The sequence below is a fragment of the Falco cherrug genome, chromosome 6 (genome assembly GCF_023634085.1).
Source record: "Falco cherrug isolate bFalChe1 chromosome 6, bFalChe1.pri, whole genome shotgun sequence".
NCBI lineage: Eukaryota > Metazoa > Chordata > Aves > Falconiformes > Falconidae > Falco > Falco cherrug.
The window spans coordinates 81,999,482-82,012,717 of record NC_073702.1 but is presented as its reverse complement, the minus strand read 5'-3'; the positions used below and the strand labels follow the sequence as shown (position 1 = coordinate 82,012,717).

Sequence of the window (13,236 nt, the reverse complement as noted above, 5' to 3'; positions counted from 1 at the left end):
CTCAGCCTATTTTATGAAGTTGGCTGAGAAACACGGGGCGCTCGGCCCTTAATGGAAAACGGCAGTCCGGTGAGTGGAGGGCGGCATGGGGGTCACAAACCCCCTTTCAGGTGCCACTGCCCTGCCCTGCCAGCCCTGGGCACTGCCACTACTGCTCCCCTCCCGCTTTCTGGGATGGCAGCGTTAGAAGGAAACAAAGCACAGTCTGTTCTGACAGTAGAGAGGGCCCCCACCCTCAGCAGGGGTTTCAACGGCACATAGGAATGGGGTCCTGGCTCCCTTGCCTCTGCAAACTGAGGTCTGGATTTGCTTCTGCAGAGCTGGCAGCTCAGGGTGGGCTGCAATGCAAAGGTCACAGCCACGCACGGGCTGTGCTTCGTCAGCAGTCTCCACGAGCAGAGGCAGCATGCGTGTGGTTGGGAGAGGGAAGGGGTGAGAACAGCACGTGCAGGCCTGTGCACACTCTGCCTGCCCTCTCACAGGCCAAAAGTTCCTGAACCACCCCCAAGAAGAAAATATTTCGCTGAACATCACCCAAAATGAGAGGTTTTAGTTCAGTGGAAGGCTGTGTCTGATACACCTCTGGAGCCTGGGGAACTAATGCGAGAATCAGGATGAGCTCTTGAGAGTCAGTGCTGGCAGTGCAGGGGGAGGCAGCTGCTTTTACTGGTGGTACTTAAATCTCTATACCTTTAGGAACATTTTCTCTGCTTGTTTGAAATATCATTTCAGCAGCCACGGAGGACAGTGCAAGCCTTTTGGTGCTGGCTGCGTCTGCTCGCTTTGCCCAGCAAACTCCAAATCACAGGGGATATCAGCCACCACAGAGGTAGGGCGGCTGGCTGGTGGCGTTCCAGAAACAGAGGAGCAGGCTTGGAATGGAGAATATTTCCGAGGACTGTTTAACTTGGTAGACTTCAGCACCATGAGCTGGCTTCCCACAGGTGAAGAGCACACTGCTGCTTTACGGACCCACCATGGCAGCCACTTGCCTTGGCTGGTCAGGTGTAGCAAGGCAAGGCAGATCAGAAGCCGTCAGGACAGATCAGGGAGGTTCCAGATGCACTTTGCACCACCTCTAATGAGCATAAGGTGTGTGGCAGAAGTCCACTGTGTCTCATAAACATGCTTCTTCCAAGTCACTAGGAGGAAGCTGAGCAAGGAAAGCCTAGCTGTGCTGTCTCCCCGCTGGGAACTCTCATTTTCCAGCAGTGGCGGGGATGGGTGCTGTCATCTGCAGCCCCGTGTCTCCTGCTGTCATTAGGATGTTTAGCACATCCTGAGATCTGATTTTCTTCCTGCAGACGATGCATGAGCATGCCAATGAAATCTGGCATAACGGGAGTGGGGAACAAGATGCTCTGTGCACAGAGCCTGCAGCTGGTAGGGGGTACAGTGACATCTGAAGTCTGTAAGGATGTTGTCAAAGCTGACAGAGCACCAAGCCTGTGTAGCAAAAGAGGTAAGGCCTTCGTAGGTACCTGGTTTAGGGCTAATATCTTACACCCAGTAATGACTGTGGTGGTTTTGATCCATCCAAAAGCATTGTATGGGATTGCTTGATTTACAGTGGGTTGGCAGAGAACAGGAGGGGTGCTCAGGAGGGGTTTGGGGGTCCCTTTTTTGTTGTGTTTTTTTGTTTTTTTTGTTTTTTTTTTTTTTTATAGAAACCACAGCGTTTCTTTGTAGTACTGCAAAAAAACCCTGAAACACTTGAAACTGCCTGAGCTATTGGAGCAGAAAACCTAACGCTGCTCCCGGTGCCGCACAGGAGCCTGCTCCTCCCGGGCATCTTCAGAGCCTGAAACCCACAGCAGCAGGGTGCCGGCTGCAGCCACCCGCTTTAGTGGCCACAAGGAACTTTTCTGTACAGGGTAATTGTCAAATATGCTGGGTTTGGTTTATTACCACAGCCAACAGGCATGGCAGATGCCTTACAGACCCGTGAGATAGATAAATCCTGGTGGTTAATGCTCTCCTCAGTTCCTGCCCAGGCACGGTCCAGATCCATACATTTGGGTGGACAGGAGCTGTGTTGTCAGGATTTTCAGAGCTTGTAACTAACTCCTACATTCATGCCTTTTAAGAGATCTGCTCTCCCAGGCATGCGGTTAGGGTAGGTTTGTTCATCCCTCAGGTCTGCCTTCTTCAGTGTGAAAGAGGTGGGAGCGGGAGGAAAGGGAGGAAGGAAAACTTTCTGGTTTACAGATCGTTACAAAGCTCCTGAAAATTAAACTATTTTTCATATGTAACAAACTGTGCATGTCCTGTTCAGCAATAAAAACATCAAAAGTAGTACTAAGAACTAATGTGGGCTATAAATATTGACTCATATTCATAATATTTTCGTAGGGCCATTGTAACTAAAATATAAATGGAGTTTTTATTTTAAACATTCAATATTAATCAAATGGTTATGAAAGTACATAGCAAACAACTGTGACATACTCATGGCCTAAATAATAAAAATGAAATGGGTGATGAATTCCTGTGAAAATTTAATTTGCAAAAGAAAGAACATTGCATTAATAAGGCATAATTATATCATCAAATATTTACCATTATTTGCTGGAATTAATTTTATTTTTATTTTACATAATAAAACAGTGGGTACATAAAGCAGCAGGCTGGTTCCCTTCCACACTCTTTCTGTGCCCCCAGGTCGTGCAGGCAATACACTTGTAACTCGGGTTTTGCTGCTTTGTTTCACTGTTGTCCTCCAAAGGCTCTAATGCTGCAGTTAAAAATCTGACATCTCGTCTTTTTTATTACTCAGTACACACCAGTACAGCTGCTGTTTCAATCCACACCTCTATGGGGAATAAAGTGGCCCTATATCTTTCGCAGCCCCAGGTAAGCGGACGAATAATGGTTTCACAGGGGCTGTCTGCTGGGGGCTGTCGCACAGCAGCCACCTTCACTTCTCCAGGGCTGGCTGCTCTTTCCCACCACAGAAGCTGTGAGAAGACAGAGCCCCGCGGAAGCTGTCAAGCTGATGTCCCCCTCCATCCAACAGCCAGACCAAGGCTGCCAGCAGGGCTGCGTTTAGCAGAAGGTGACACCAGCTGATGGCTGCCCCTCCACCCGCCGTGTTTTATTCCTAGTCATTGTGCTGAGGTTGATTTTCTTCCTACAGGTCTGCCAGCCGAAGGGACTGGGACATTTCCTGAGGTGCTCCTGCTGAAGTGTAGGATCCTGATGGGACTGCCATGCAAACAAGTGCTTGGAGGCATACCTGAGCACCTGGGCAGGGTCAGCAGGGAAAGGCTGGCCTGGGGTGCAGGGCTGTGGTCATCTCGAACCGATGCCCTCCCTTCCAGGACGGTGGGTTTTCCACTGGTTTTCACAGCGGTTGCTGCCACCTGGTTTTGTGTTGCACTTGTTTTAGACAGCCTTTGCTTGTGTCAGCCAGTGCTGAGAGACTCAGTGGGTTCTTGGGGTTTTTTTAGGTTAATTTGGAAAACTTCCCTGATTATACATCTGCCAGTGTAATTTACATCTCTGAGGATTGGGTTGATTAGAGAATCAGTGAGAATGATTAATTTTATTCATTGACGGCAGGGCTATGAGTGTGCTGCAACCTGCGACTGAACTGATATTTGCTTTAATTGTTCAGCTGGGTCCCTGGCAAGCCTGAGCTGAAGCTGCACAAACTTGCTCAGTAAACATTTCTGGTAGCCCGAGCTTCAGCGGTCCTGCTGAACCAAACCAAGCCCGGCCTGTCTTCTGGCTACAGGCTTGAGGTCCAACACCCCCACACATGCACACACACGCATGGGAGAGGATTTTGAACTTTGGACGGAGGCATGCCTACGTCAGATGTGAGGTTTTAATGCCTGGTGCTGGCAGCAGCAAGCTGCCGAGCGTGGGACGATGTGCTTTACCCCCTGTCTCCAGGGGGCTGCCATCATCGGTGGCAAGTCCATGTCCCTCCTGCATCTCACAGGCAAGAGCGCTCACTGCCCTGGTACTGGAAGAGGTTGGAGAGAAGGGAGAGAAGCAAGCAGGCAGCGCTGGATCATGCTGCTATTATTTATGTAATTAACAAGGAAGCTAATGGGGCAGAAAGCACGCTTTACAATCTGTGGGTACCTCCAGGTGGGGAAGCACGCTTTGCAAGCTCTTTGGAGGGCTAGAAATCAAAGCGGTCTTGACAAATGTGAGAAATGGTCTGAGATCAATAAAACAAAATTCAATACAGGGCAGTGCACAGCACACATGTAGAAGAACTCAGGCGGGTAACGATGCCATGGGGAAGGGCTGGGCTGGCAGCTGCTGAGCAGGGGAGGTCCAGGTGAGTGGCAAGGCAGCAGCTGGTGGTCCAGGACAGGGAAGGGGCCAACAGGGAGGTGGTCGTGCCAGATGTAGGGTTGGGGAAATCACCATTTCTCCCTCCTCAGGGCTGATCCAGGTGGAGGACGGCATCCCACTGCTCCAGGGCCAATGAAGGTGAGTGTGGAGGAGAGTGGGGCATGGTGGTAGCCTGGAAGACGTGGCTTACAGGGAAAGGTTGAAAGAACTGGTTTGTCCAGGCTGGAAGAGTAGAGGATGAGGGCAGATGTGGCAATGTGTCAACTATATAAGGATTGCCATTAGACTAACTAGTCTTTGGGTAGACAAAGAAGGTGGTGAGCTGTTTCTCAGTGAGAGTGAGCTGGGTTAGAGCTAAAGGAAAAACATGCTGTAACCAGCAGCGGTAAGAACAGCCCTGGCGGAGGGCTGTTCCTGTCACCGAAGATATTTTAAAAAGGTTAAACAAATATCAGTCGGGGATATCAGACAGGAAGAGAGGGCAGGGGAGGGGAAAGGGGGCTGGATGATCTCTGGAGGTCCCTCGAGCCGTACATGTCCACAACTGCTGTCATTCAGGTTGGGACAGTGCCCAAAATGTATCTGGTGAATTCCACACGTGTCCAGAGTGACTCCTCGTCCCAAGTTGTATGTTGTCCTAAAATGGTCCTTGATTTTTGCAGAGAGGTCATGCCTCTTATAAAATGGGATATTTAGGGCAGCAGCAGCACCTGCATCCCCAAAAGCAGGGGCCAGATTCTTAATATTTGAAATTGTTTTCTGCAACCTTACCTCAAGCCTGGCTGAGTTTTACACTCATTCAGATCAAAGTTTCTCTACTGGCATGACTACAATGCCTGCACTGCCAAAGCTAACATATAATACAAATTAAATGATAAGTTGTATGAAATTTTGTTTCATCTATATCCAACACTAATATTGTAAGATGTAGAACCCTAACCTCCTTCCTCAAAAATAAAATAAAATAAGAAGTGCCAAAAAAGAGCTGCCAGGAAGAAAGCAGACATTATTCAGCATTGTGCTGGGCATTAGCTTAACTAGGAAAGGGGGGTGAGGTTAAGCTGGATGAAGCCGATGTGCAGAATAGGTCAAGCTAGCCAATGATGTCAATATAAAAGGCTGCTGTGTCAGGCATGGGCTAGTTAAGTCAGGAGACTGAAGTACAACGGACTGAGGGATGCCGGAGCTAGAAGGCTGCATTCAGATTAGGAAAGAAAATGTCTTCAGGTGTTCTTATTTCAAGCTCAGCTAAATTCACTCACCTTTTCTAGTCCCGCTTTGCGGATGTGCCCTATGGGACCCTTGACAGTCTGAGCTACGCTGTGTTGGGCAGCGTTCATCTTCTCCCTGTGAAGATGGATCAGAAGGAGCACACACACCCCACCGTGTTTCACTATTCATTATATATTTGAAGAGTCAGACCTTCTGTGAGGAAGGAGAGCTTAAACAGAGAGAGGAGTTGGGCATCGTGATTGTACGGTGAAACAAACAAAAATAAATAAATCCGGTTTTGCTACCTGTTATCCTTGCTTTAAGCAACCTCTGCCCAGAGCCAGGTGGTAATTCCCTGGCTCGCTTGTATTTCTGCCTGTCTGCCATCACCTCTGCTCTATTTCTTGCTCTGTTTCCCCAGTTGGCCAGCCTGCGCACCAGTGCCTTTTACGGCCGGGCAGGGGAGGCCAGGGCTGCGGCTGCCCACCCCCACCCTGTCCCCGCTGCCCCCAGCCCACCCGAGCCTGCTTGCACCCTTGGGACAGGCGGCACGGCCCTGGGGAGCTGGGAAGGGGGGCGGGCGAGGGGGGTTATATTTAGCTCACCTAGGAGGAGCGCTACGGCATGACATCAGCCTCGCTCACTCCTCGCAGCCCGGCTGTGCTCCACTGCCCCGTGCCCGCGCCCTGGCTCCGGGTCCCGGCACCGCTCCCGTTACCCGCCTCCTGCTCTCGCCTGCTGACACAGGGGTTGGTCCTGAGTGCGAAAACAAATGGCTGAGGACCCACGTGTGCCGCTTTGCACAGGGCAAAAGCTAGAGCAAGCCCTGTCACTCACCCGGCGGTATTTTGGCAGCATCGTTGGGTATCAGCATGGGTTGGGAATTTCAGTCCCTGCCCGTCTCCAGTGACAGGCCCCGGTGGCCCCAGACACGCTCTGGCTGAGCGCAGCATTTACCGATGGTTATTCCAGGGCAGAGAGTTTTGCAGCCACAAGAAACACGTTCCTGTGGGTTTATCCTTCCAACTTCACTGCCGGCAGCGCGACGGGAATAGCCATTCCAGCCCCTACAGCACGGTGGGCTGCGGGCACCCGTGTCCCGGTGCAAGGCAGACAAGCCCCAGCTTGTTTCACCCCCCGGGCTGGAGGCTTTCCCCTCCGGCTGTCAGCTGGGAGCGGTGTTTGGGAGTCAGGCTCTTTTCTCCTCCTGAATCGGGGCTATATTCGGCAGATGCCATGGTTACCTACCAGGTCCTTAACTGTAAGAGCCGTCTGGCCCAACCTAAGGAGCTGAACACAGGCAGTGAAACGAATACTTCATATTTTTGAGATTAATGAAGCTTCTTTCACGTGTGACACGGATGGCTGGATTTTTGGCAGTGCTGAGCACCTATGACTACTACCACATTCACTCAGAGCACGTTGGCACGCAGCGCTCTGGAAAATTAGGCCATGTTTCTCCAGTGCAAAAGGCTTGTTGATGTGTGGGATATCAAATGTGTGAAATTATTTACACTCTGCTTCTTAATAACAATAAAAGGATGACTCATAATTACTTTCTGAGAATAATAAAATCCTAGACACAATGCTTCTTGCACCGTACAGTGAATCTGTACAGCACAGCGTATTAAATGCTCTCCTTTATTACAGAATAGTGATGTCTAATAACTCCTGAGCTCAAGTTTCACCACAGTATTTATAATTCACATCCATAATAACATTTTCCCATTTAACAGCCTGGGGCAGACACCACAATGCGTTATATAGCACGGGTGCAAATAATGAAGATAGGATGATGTCATTGTGTAGCGTTCCTCCTAAGCAATCTAAAAATACTCTCTCCCACTTTCCCACCTTTCATCATCGAAAGCTCCTTCCCGCCTGATGCTTTTGCACTTGTTCCCATGGTAACAGCTTCTATTGTAGCCCAGACCCTCATGCAGATGTTGTCATTGATCCAACACCTTGCGGCAGCTTTGATGGTGCATTGTCTTGTTTCCTTCTCTCCTGTCTCTGTTCTCCCCCAGCAAGGGTGGGTTGGGATGCTTCCTCCTGCTCAGTGCCTTTGATCTGAAGGTGGAAAAGGGGGAATGTATCATTTAGGTTTTATTATCAATCCTATTCCTCCTTGGTGTGCTTTCTGAAAGCTAAAATAATACGCTGTGGAGCCAGCTACAGGTTTGCTTGTGCAGTTGTTAAAATGGGTGCCTTAAATAAAACCTCTGGAGGAATCAAGAGCGATTAGCATTGGGAGACCCTAATTAAAACCTCTCTCTGACAGGGCACAGAAAACTTCAGTTTCATAGGGGGATGCTACTGCTTTACTGCTTGATCAGAGCCTTTCCCCCGCTCCTTTTTTCTTTCTTCTGGTGTGTCGTGTCCCCCCCCCGCCCCTTAAGTGCCTAGAGAAGTTTCCACATTTTGGCTGTGTTCATTGTTCAGGCTCTCCCCACCCAGGCTTGTCGCTCCAGCTTGGCTAAAAAGGAAAGGGAGGGAGGCGGCAGAGCCGTGCTGGAAAAGCTGCACTGTGAATTACTGCCGAAATGAAATGTAGCTGTAAGAAAAAAGCAGAGAACAAGGAAATTCTGCTTAATCACCTATTGTCTGCAGTTGTTTTGCATTCTTCACCTGTCACTCCTTGCTGGAGTTGGACGTTCTCCTGATGATGAGAGCCTGACAGACGGATGGTAATGAATGTGTAACTGAAGACCTGGGCATCTGCATTATTTATTCACCTAAAGCAGGAGCTGCTCTATATTTAGTGTATGATGTCAGTGTCTTGTTTGCATCCTTAGAAATTGGCAGGGAGCTACATCTCACATGATATATGAAATCACTGATAAATGCTTCTTTTCACTGAAAGAAAAACAGCTTAATAAATGCGGCCTTTTTCTGCTTTCATCTCTTCCCTCCCCACCACACTCCCTTTTCCTTCTGGGATTTGTCTCTCAGTGGCAGAGCTCAGCAGCATCTGTGAAGTGGAAATGAGCAGGCAGTACCGCAGATCAGACTGGGGCTGTGGGTACGCTGCCCTCCCAAGCCCCCCTCTGCTCCCCCCACCAAAGTCCTGGGGCTCTGCCAAAGACCTAGCGGAAGGGAAAAAAGGGAGCGAGGGAGGACGGAGAGCCTCTTCCTCCTCTGTGCAACACAGGCTTTGCGGGATGCTGGTATTCCTGGTATGTAATGAGTTTCAGTCGGGTTCGAGCAGGCGGGGAGCAGGGGGGACAGGCAGGGCTCTCACGCGCTTTCCTCGGCGCAGAAATGGCACTGTGACGGATACGAGCAGTTATCTGCCTTGAACATCTCCTTAGTGCAAGTGTCCAGCAACAAAACCTTACATTCATGCTTTCGTAGGGGAAACGCAGCCAGGGCGTTTTTCCGACATTGCTGTGAAACCAAAGGCCATGCAAAAATAGCAAGTTTGATGTATAAAAAATTAGATTGGGGTGCCAGATCTTCAGCTGCTGTTGCCTGGCAGGGCTCCGCCGAATTTCCATGTAACCAGTTCATGCCAGCTGAGGGTCCTTCATTCAAATGTGGGGTGAGTCAGGGGGTAAAGAAGCTCCGTGCAGCTCCTGGCTCACAGAGCCATACCCACCCTGACAGCTTAGGGCTGGTTCTCTAAAGCTGGCAGGTGCCATGATTTTGCAGCTTGTCTCGGTTCTCCATGGCAGCCATGGCAAGACCTGTAGGGAGCTGCAAATATATCATCGACAGATCCCAAGGCTACAGTTTGGGGCCTGAGTGGGTTGCCGCTTTGGCCATCACTCAGGTAAAGAACACAACCTGCTGTGGGGCCAGTGTCCTCAGCAGTGCCAAGTGAGATGTGAGAAATAAATTTGAAGTAGGTGATTGACCCACAGAAACAATCAGACCGTTCGCTTCAGTAAGGATTTCTTGCAGTGGGCAAAAGCAGTTAGCTTGAAGCCGAAGATTTACCCTCCCTACCATTTCCCTACCAGGGTTTAAGGTAACGGCTGCCAAAGCGGAGCCCGTAAGGAGCAGGAGGGGGAAGACGTAGCTTTGCTGCAGAGCTGCTATGCTGCAGATGAATGACTTTGCCTGTTTATTAAACAAGCCCATTCAAGCTTCCGCTCCACAGCCATTTGCTTGATGGGTTTGAACAATAATGAACTAGGATTAAAAAAACGCTGCCCCTGAGAAATTCAGGCCGCTCCAGCAAGTGGGATCAAATAAAGTTGGTAGTATCATGTGGCCTGCTAATGTTCAGAAATGACATCCATGTATCCTGAGCTTATTCAAACCAGCGTTTTGCTTTGGTTTTGGTGAATAGGGCGACCTGCAGGTTAAGCATCAGAGAGACATTTGGGAGGAATTAAACAGGGAAAGGTGGGGATGGAGCACGAAAGGAAATTCTTTCAAAAGCTTTAGCATAAAACATGCTTCTATAAAAGAATATGTGAGACAAGGTTTTAGATGAGACAGTTGTCCTCCCAGGAAAAACATCATGAAGTTGTTACACAGAAACTCGTTAAAGAAAAAAGTCAGCCGATGCCACAAGATGATATCTCAGTAGTCCCAGATGTTCGCTGTTCTGGGAAAGAGGAGGAAAGATTACTTGCAGAAATTCACCCTGTGTCAGCGGGGTACTCAAGGAAACTTGGAGTATGTTTGTAAAGAAAAGAAAGATGCTGCTTCTCAGAGTAATATAGGCAGCAGCCATAAATAGCTGGCTGCCATTGCAAAACGCTGAATGGATCTTGATGGCCCGAACTAGGCAGGAACCAGTACAATGGCTGCTGTGGGACTGGGAATTAGGAAACTTGGGATCATTCCTGATCATGTAATGCATTTTCTGTTTGATACTGGGAGATCCCAACAGCCATCTGCCTCTGTTCCTCAGTAATACCGGAAAATCACTTCTTCCTTTCCCCCAAGGTCGTGATCCTTTGCATGTTAAACATTGAGGGCTGGGGTGGTCTCTCGCTGTGCCTCCACCGGCTTGCTCGGGGGCAGATGCTCTGCTCTCCATGTGGGCTTCAGCCATAGCCATGTGGCGACTAAGGATGACCGCTTATGCTTGGGCCACAGCTTGTAGAATTGCCTCTCACTCCTATTCTGGCAAGCTGCAAGGAGACAATCTTGCTGGTGTCTGGACACTGCTTTTTTGGGGGCAGTTTTATTGCTGAGAGACCACGGCACAGATGTGGGAAGGGAGGGGGACCCCCACTGACAGGACCAAAGGATGACGCTCCTGAGCCCTCCCAGCAAGATGCTGGAGGGATATGGGACATGGCCAGGTGAGGACCTGTGCCTGCTGTCACCCCCAGCACTAGCAGCCATCCCGGGGAGTTGCAGCCAGCACAGTCCCAGCTGCCGCCAGGGCAGGTGGCAGGGGATGCAGAGCCAGCCATGGTAACCTCCAGGTCAGCTGGTAAAGCAACTTTTTAATGCACGCCCCCCAAAATTGCCACTGCAATCAGCCCTCAGCCGCTAGGAGTGGTAAGGTGGTGTGTGCGGCTGAGACACAGAGCCGGGGGGCAGAAGCAATGGCTGTAGTCTCTCGCAGCTTGCTCCTGGTCGTCTTAAAGGTTGTGCATGCAAGGGAAAAGGCGAGAACTGCCTGGCACGCAGGCAGGAGTGCAGTGCTTTAACTGGCACCTGGAGCAGTGGGAGCTGTCGTGGCGGGGTCTGGACCTGATCTAGCCCAGCCTGCAGTGGCGCATTTCCCACCACCGGCTGCAAGCCAACATCACAGCTATGTGACATACAGACGCGGCACTCAAAACACCTAAGCCAGTCTTACTTCACACCTTTCATTATTTCAGGACGTGTTGCCATAGAGGTTCTCATTTCAGCGTAGCAGTCCCCTGTTCCACTGCGGCTCAAGTCCTGACCGTGACTTCAACATCATTTAACAGCCAAGGTGAGAGAAGGCTGAACTGACAGCGGGCTGGGCTAGCAGGGACATCGGCAGGTGGCCCTACTAAGTCCACTGGGGGGGGGGGGGGCCAAGCTGAATCAGGAAAGCTGTGATTTCTTTTTTTCCTCCTCCAGCAAAACCTGGCAGATAACCTGCAAAGCTTTGCTCGGGAGCAGAGGTGATAGAGAGGGTGTCCAGTGGATGCAGCCTTCGTATCTTCACAGCGGTTCCCTGGAGCATGAAACTGCTCTCTCCAGGCTGAAGCTGGCAGGAGGGGCACCTTACACTTGCCGGTTTTGATCAGAGGATCTAAGGGCCATCCAGCATAGAATCTAACTCTAAACCCACAAACAATCAGTTAATTTTGGTGCTCTCAAATTGCCGTACTAAAGCAAGAGAGATAGGTGCAAAGATAGGATGTCAGTGGCGGAGCTGGGAGGTTAAGCCAGATATGCCGAGTCTCTCTCTGGGGCATAACCAAAGCACAGCCCTTCCTCTTTGGCCCACAGCAGTTGCATCTTAAGGCCTGTTAATCTGGATCAGTGACAGAGCTATTCTCTTCTAGCGGGTCAAAAGCACTTTTCACACATTTTCACCTGTTTTCTTAACACAGCAACAACCTGAGTACCAACTACTCAAGCGAAAGGCAAGTTGCTCTGGTTACTTTTCATCTAATATCCTGCTACAGCTGAAGGTGCTACTGAGAAAAATATCTACATATCCTCAAAGTCCCTAAACCCAAAGCATTTAACAAGAAATAATCCATTAGTGACCCACCATTCCCTTGCATCCAGAACAATTTCCAGCCGGAATCCTCTCAACAATGGAGTGATTCAAAACTCACAGATGTTTCATGAAGATTTTTTCAGAACTTCTAGTCAGATGGATTTCACAAGTGGGCTCTGTTTGCCATCAGACAAATATGATATATACTACATTCACCTTTACCCATAAACCACTCGAATGAGGCTTCATCAAAGGAAGTATGCTTTTCATCATGCTTTTTACTGGCAACAGAGCTGTGCCCAGAAGCACTTTGTGCTAAGTCTTTTTCTTGTAAATACTTACAGGCTTATTGCTCATCCTCCCTCATTCAGGACATGGCGGGGACTCAGGAAGAGGAATGACATTTCCACACAGTTGTTGGTGTGGCCAGTGAGGAGCCTTTCTCAGACTGGACTGGGGAAGAGGAACAGCTTACTTCCCCCATACTTTTGGAGCTCAGCCTTACTTGCAAATGTGATGTCCTTCAGTGTAATCAGTTATTCTCTTGTTCTGAGCTCTCCTAAGTGCCTGACTGACCTTCACTGTCCCTTTAGCTCTTTGTCCCTCCTGGCAACAGATAAGATAAAACCAGTCAATGTGTTGGAGAGCTCTAGCAGATCTTTCCTGTGTCCATTAGCTCGCAGTTGTTCCCTGACATTGTGTTGCCTACTTGTCCAACTTTAGCTCTGATTGATGGAAGCTGGAAGAAGTTGTTTGAACAGATACGGTGGCCCCATGACATGGGAAAAGGCAGGGTCAGCTTAGGCTCACTGGTGTAAGAAATGAAGTGATGAAGTGGTCATCCCTTGCATCTTTACTGCACATGTAAGGAACCAGTTTGTGACCCTTCCCCTGTCTCTTGGCTGCTGGGGAACAGAAGAAGGTATAGTGGGACCTGTCAGGTTTGTCTTCCCTTTCCCCTTACCCTTCCTCTCAGCCTCATCTCATCTGCCCTCCCTGTGCTTTCCTGCCCTTGGTCTTCTTACGCCTCTCCCCTAGCTCTTTCCTAATAAAGACCTTAAACCCCACCTCTTTTCACACTGATCATGGCACTATGGTGGTGT

General features: G+C 49.6%; 1 long non-coding RNA gene across 1 annotated transcript; it reads left to right on the top strand.

Annotated features, from left to right (window-relative positions):
• Positions 1-8,448: 8,448 nt before the first annotated feature.
• On the top strand, positions 8,449-12,777 carry LOC114015209 (uncharacterized). The gene is made up of 3 exons (XR_003559008.2): positions 8,449-8,699; positions 11,313-11,410; positions 11,542-12,777. It is a non-coding gene; the product is annotated as an uncharacterized LOC114015209 (long non-coding RNA).
• Positions 12,778-13,236: the final 459 nt, after the last annotated feature.